At 44.3% G+C, this 6,625-nt stretch overlaps 1 long non-coding RNA gene across 1 annotated transcript in view; it reads right to left on the bottom strand.

The window, feature by feature from the left end:
• Positions 1-269: 269 nt before the first annotated feature.
• LOC309796760 overlaps positions 270-6,625 on the bottom strand; it is a 32,242-nt gene continuing 25,886 nt past the window's right edge. The window contains exon 3 of the long non-coding RNA XR_014292498.1: positions 270-568. This is a non-coding gene — a long non-coding RNA (uncharacterized lncRNA). The remainder of the gene's footprint in view (positions 569-6,625) is intronic.

Below are 6,625 nucleotides of genomic sequence, written 5' to 3'. Positions count from 1 at the left end.
CAGCAGTTTAAAGAGCAAGGGAACTTTTCTAATAGGTCTCAAAGACTTGCATAGATAGAAACACTTGTCTTTTCCTTGCATCCTCTTCTTGGTGCTAAGAAACAAGCTCTTTGCTATTGCTTTGTAAGACAGCATGTCACTTTGCTTTTTACCTGCCAATACCAGAAAATCTAACTAGGAACAGCTTAAACCAGCACTTCTCAAATTTTAACGTGGCTAGGAATCACCAGGGGCTCTTTTTAAAACACAGCTTCTGGGCTTCCCTGGTGGCGCAGTGGTTGAGAGTCCGCCTGCCGATGCAGGGGACACGGGTTCGTGCCCCGATCCCGGAAGATCCCACATGCCGCGGAGCGGCTGGGCCCGCGAGCCATGGCCGCGGAGCCTGTGTGTCCGGAGCCTGTGCTCCGCAACGGGAGAGGCCACAGCAGTGAGAGGCCCACGTACAGCAAAAAAAAAAAAAAAAAAAAAAAAAACACAGCTTCTGATTCATTAGGTCTGCAGCATTTCTAACAAGCTCCCAAGCATGCTGATGCTACTGGTAATCGTACTGCATCTTGAGTAGCAGGGGCTTAAACAGAAAAAACCTTTATTACCTCATGCAACAAGTCCAAAGGAAGGACATTCTAGGGTTAGTTCATTCAGAAATTTAATGATGTCATCAAGAACCCAGGTTTTTTCTCTTTCCCCTCTGCCATCCTCAGCATGTTGGCATTGGTCCACGTTTGCCCCCTAATGGTTGCAAGATAGCTGCAGCAGGACCTACTATCACCTACTCACCCAGCCAAAGACAGAGGCAGAAAGACCTTATGTATCTCTTTGAGTTTCCCAGAAGACTTTGCACTCTACCCCCAGAAGACTTTCCCTTATGTCCAACTGACCAGAATTGTGTGTCACAAATGTGTTCCCAAACCAATCACCAGTGATTGCCTTTGACTACTCAAGATTCATCCTCTGAGGCTAGGAAGTGTCCTGACCTTCCTTGAAACACATAGCTTGAACAAAATCAGAGTTCTATTTGTTATAGAGAAAGGAGGTAACAGGGCTGTTGGGTAGGCAGCCAAGAGTGTCTGCCACAAGCAATGTCCAAGGCTGGACTTCTAATTTACATGGGCACTGCTTGGTTTTTTTAAGAAAGAATTCAAAGCTCACTCTAACAAATACCACTGCAATGAAAAATCTCCATGACCATATGTCTAATCTTCGGCCAATGGATAACACATTCTAAACAATATTAAATGCAACGAGTACAGCCAACTCTAGTGAAACTAACGAAGTTGACTGCTTATTTTTAGCATATTTGTTCTCTGTTTTGATGGCTTCCTATCTTAGTTTGGGCTGGTATAACATAGTACCATAGAAACTGGGTGGCTTACAACAGAAATGTATTTCTCACAGTTCTGGAGGCTAGGAGGTCTGAGATTAGGGTGCCAGCATTGTCGGGTTCTGGTGAGAACCCTCTTCCTGCTTTACAGATGGCTGCCTTCTTGCTGTGTCCTCACACAGCGGAGAGCAGAGAAAAGAAGCAAGTTCTCTCGTGTCCCTTATAAGGCACTACGCCCATTTGTGAAGGCTCAACTCTCATGACTTAATCAATTCCCAAAGGCCCTAGCTCCTAAAACCATCCCATTGGGGTTTAGAATTTCAACATATGAATTTGGGGGGGGACACAAACATTCAATCTATAGCTTTCCCCATCAACCCATTCTCAGGTCCAGGAATCCAGCACCTACACACGGCCTTCCTGGTTTTTTCAGGGGCCTCTTTTCAGCCATCTACATTTCTCTGGCCAAGTTTCAACCTCTGGACAATGTGGCAGAGGAGAGCTCACCCCTTAGGGCACTAACTAATGGCTTCTAATGGATTCATTTTCTACCTTTCCAAGGCAATGTCCACATTGTAACACAGGCTTTTCACAGCATAATCCCTAGTCTTGAGGACTGGCCTGGTTCACGAGGGAGGGTAGCCTAGTAGAACCTGGAGATGAACGTAGTAGGACTTTATCATTTCAGAAGGAGACTATTTATAAAAATCAAAGATTATTGATCTCTAGATCTCATAATCTTAGCTTTCAAAGGACCAAATGAGAAAAAATAAGTCTTGCAAATAGCTACTAAGAGACTGAAATAAGAGAGTAGAAAGAAAAGAATGTACCATTTATGTGCTCTTGCCATAGGGAGTAGCACCAGCCCTCTTTCTCCATCTAGAAACTCCTTCCTCCTGTGACTTTCACTGATGCATGCACCCATTCTATTCATTCAAACACATACTGAATTTCTACTACATGACCAAAATAAATCATTCTTCATTTTATCCTAAAAGCCCTGCTGCTAAGTGAAAAGTTATTAAATAAAAAAATGTTTCCATTAATTTCAATGGAAAAAATCATGATATACCTAACCCAACCCGAGATACTGAAACAACTTTTTGCAGATAGAAAAATAGATCAATTGTACAGTGAAAACATGTCTCTATGTGTAATAAACAACAATTTTAAAGCAAATAACTTTGAATTCGTAATATAAGAAAGGAAGAGAGAAGAGTTGTTGGTGAGTGATACTGGTGGAGGGCGTGTGAGGGAGTCATTCTTTGGAAGATGTGGAGAGTTGTGACTGACTTTCAGACAGACATGCCATATTGGAGTCAGATGTGCATATTGTTAATTTTCACTTACTTAAGACTTGAACACAGAAGACACTTCTGACATGGATGGCTTTGGCATAACCATAGAAGAAGTAGAATCTCTAGGTTGAACGAGGAGGAAGTAGAGGTTCATTTGTCTTCTCATATTTCAACAATGGCAGTCCAAAATCAGATTGATTCTCCATCCACTGTATAAGATGTTTCAAGTTTCTCAAATATCTCTTGAAAACTTAACAGGATGTGATGTAATTTCTTAGAACATACAACTGATTTTTTTTTTTTTGGAGTATAGTTGATTTACTATGTTGTATTAGTTTCAGGTGTACAGCAAAGTGAATCAGTTATCCATATACATACATCCACTCTGGTTTTTTTTTTTAGATTCTTTTCCTACATAGGCCATTACAGAGTACTGAGTAGAGTTCCCTTTGCTATACAGCAGGTTCTTATCAGTTATCTATTTTATATATAGTACTGTGTGTATATGTCAGTCCCAATCTCCCAATTTATCCCCCCCCCCCATCCCCTGGTAACATACAACTGATTTTCATCTTTTCATGATTTGTGAAAATCATACACGGTAGAAATGAGGTCTGCCTCTTCATCCAACATTCACTATTTGCAGTTGGTTACCAAGTTAGCTTGCTAGATTATAGTGTCTGCGCTGTGTCTTTCATTGTTTCCCACTTTGCATGCCCTTGGGCACTAGATTAGTCCAGGTCTCCTTCTTGGCTCATGTGAACTCCTCATCCTCCTTTCTAAAAGGCCTCCCTGGGGTTCCCTGGTGGCGCAGTGGTTGAGAGTCCGCCTGCCGATGCAGGGGACACGGGTTCGTGCCCCGGTCCGGGAAGATCCCACATGCCATGGAGCGGCTGGGCCCGTGAGCCATGGCCGCTGAGCCTGCGCGTCCGGAGCCTGTGCTCCGCAACGCGAGAGGCCACAACAGTGAGTGGCCCGCGTACCACACCAAAAAAATAAATAAATAAAAGGCCTCCCTGCTTAGAGGTGGTACACCTAGTGATTAACAGCAAGGGCTGGGGGAGGGGCTAAATGGGTGAAGGAGGTCAGAATGTACAAACTTCCAGTTATAAAATAATTAAGTCGTGGGGATGTAGTGTACACCATGGTGGGTACAGTTAATAATACTGTATTGCATATTTGAAAGTTGCTAAGAAAGTAAATCTTTAAAGTCTTCATCACAAGAAAAAAAATTTGTAACTATGGGGATAAATGTTAACTAGGCTTACTGTGGTGATCATTTTACAATATACACAAATATCAAATCATTATGTTGTACACCTGAAACTAATCAGTTGACAGGGCTTAGGGGCCCCAACCCCCCCCATGCAGTTGAAAATCACCTATAACTTTACAGTCAGCCCTCTGTATCCAAGGTTCTGCATCCTTGGATTCAACCAACTGCGGATTGTGTAGTACTGTAGCATATATTTATTGAAAAAGAATCTGCATATAAGTGGACCCGTGCAGTTCAAACTCATGCTATTCAAGAGTCAACCGTAATGGGGACCTCCCTGGTGGTGCAGTGGTTAAGAACCCGCCTGCCAATGCAGGGGACATGAGTTCGAGCCCTGGTCCGGGAAGATCCCACATGACACGGAGCAACTAAGCCTGTGCGCCACAACTACGGAGCCTGTGCTCTAGAGCCCAAGAGCCACAACTACTGAAGCCCACGCACCTAGAGCCCGTGCTCCGCAACAAGAGAAGCCACCTCAATGAGAAGCCCGCGTGCACCGCAACGAAGAGTAGCCCCTGCTTGCTGCAACTAGAGGAAGCCCACGTGCAGCAACGAAGACCCAACGCAGCCGAAAGTAAATAAATAAAATAAATAATTTTTTTTTTAAAAGAGTCAACTGTAATGTTATATGTCAATTATACCTCAACAAAAAATAAGGAGTAAGGGCTGTGGAGCCAGATTGCCTGTGTTCATATTCTTCGTCTGCAGCTTCCTAGCTTGTGTGATCTCAAAAAATTAATCTTTCTGTGCTTCAATTTTCCTCACCTATATAATGGGAAGATAGTACCTACTTTGGAGAGTTGCTATAAGATTTGAGTTAAATATAAAGTCCTCAGAACAGTGCATGGCACACAGTAAGCTCTCGATAAGTGTGCTATTTTCGCTTCCCTTTCCCCCACTAGCTATCCTTATGCTGCTCAGAATTATCTTCCTAAATCACCTTAATAACTGCTACCATGTACTGAGTATCTACTATGTGCCAGATACCGTACTAGGCACTTTATACACAAGACCCATTTAGTCATTACTCATTATCCCGAGTTTAGAGATGAAACTCAAACTCAGAGGACCCTGGGATTGGGACATGCAGTTCTTCAAAGTGACAGCTTGCCCCTACTTGACAAAAGAAGCCAAGAAAGAGGCTTTTCTCCATGCTTGGCCTGAATTCTAAAGGAGGAGAAGCGTCAGGGCACAGATGGGGCTGGGCCAGGAGCAGCAACATGTATCAACGAGACAAAAGTGCGAGGGAGGGGTAAGATTCCGGGCCAGGAGACAGCAGAGGCGACTCTCCCACCTGGAAACTCGCCCTCTGGAGCTCAGCTCAGTTCCCGCTCCGTGGGCGGGCGTGCTGGCTTCGAGCGCAGGGCGGGGACAGGGCTGTGCCCCCTAAAACAAGGCCCCAGCCCCTCTTTCCACCTCTCCTCTTGCTGCTTTCCTGCCTCTGGCATGCACTGCAGCCGGAAGGAATTACTGCCTGACACTGTCTCCTCCAGGGAGCTTTTACTGATGAAAAAAGAACTCTCTCCTCATTTGCTCCCACGTCCACATTGATCTGTGCTTCTCTCACGGCGCTTTCCTTGCTCTACTTTTTGGTGGCGCTCTTTGTGTCTTTGCCTCACCCTTTCTTACAAACCAGTGACCTCCTGGAGGCATGGCCTGGTTCACCGCTGTATCCCCTGCCATGCCCACCCAGCACCTGCCAGAACCCCCAGTATGAATGCATGGCGTTATCCCCTTCCCCATTCTCCTCTTTCGGGGTCTCTGCTCTGTGGCAGAGGCTGTATATTATGGGGGTTAAAAATGCAGGCTCCAGAGTTCTGTGTTTGAATCTCAGTTCTTCCACCTCTCGGCTGTGGCTTTGGACAACTCACTGACCCTCTCTGCACCTCCACACTCTCATCTGTGAAATGGGATTGTGTGTGCGAGTAAATGAGTTTGCAAACGTAAAGGATTTACAACAGTGACTAGTTCTCAATACACCCTAGTGACAGTTACATGGAATCTTACTTTTTGAAATCTAGTTCAATTTCAGTTCACCTAACAAAAGGAAAGCACAAGCAGGGAGTTTACATGTGTTCGGCGCTTGCTACACATCCTGTTGGGTTGATTTGGGGGTTCATGTTGGCAGCAAGCCTAACAGGTAGACTGATTTTTCAAACACCTCACTGAAGGTCACCAAATGTAAAAAACCATTGATAAGGATGCTAACAAACTCATTTAGACTTTCTACATCCCATAATATTGCAAATAGAAGTGTGTAAGCCCCATTTTCATTTATCAGTGGTTTGTGGTGAAGGTTGAAGTGGACTCGACCAGCAGAAGCACTTGGAGGCTCCGATAATTCTGCCTTTCCCTCCCCTTTCACTTTCTGGACATGGATTTGGGTTTCTTTCCTCAAGTGACCTGGGTGGTGAATAGATTGTCCCAAGAGCATGAGGCAATTCTGTTCATGGTGTTCCCTGCTGCTCTTTTTCTAGGAAATCCACCTGTGTTCTAAGAAGATGATTACATTCACCTCTGCCCTCAAGCAAGTCATTGAAAAGCTGAGCTAAGGCCAAAGCTTCTCCAAAACAGTTTTGTAGAGATTCAGATGCATAAAATACTCAACTTCTAAGTCCCAAAGAGTCTTAGAAAAGATTGATGGACAAGCTGCCCATCTAATGTAATTCACTTCATGTGCAGGCATATTTATATCATAGCAATGTCTCATTTATCTGACTTCTCAGGGAA

Source organism: Mesoplodon mirus, assembly GCF_964341445.2.
Source record: "Mesoplodon mirus genome assembly, chromosome: X".
In the NCBI taxonomy this organism is placed as follows: Eukaryota; Metazoa; Chordata; class Mammalia; order Artiodactyla; family Ziphiidae; genus Mesoplodon; species Mesoplodon mirus.
Note: the sequence above shows the minus strand (reverse complement) of the source record. Positions and strands in the feature narration are given on the sequence as shown.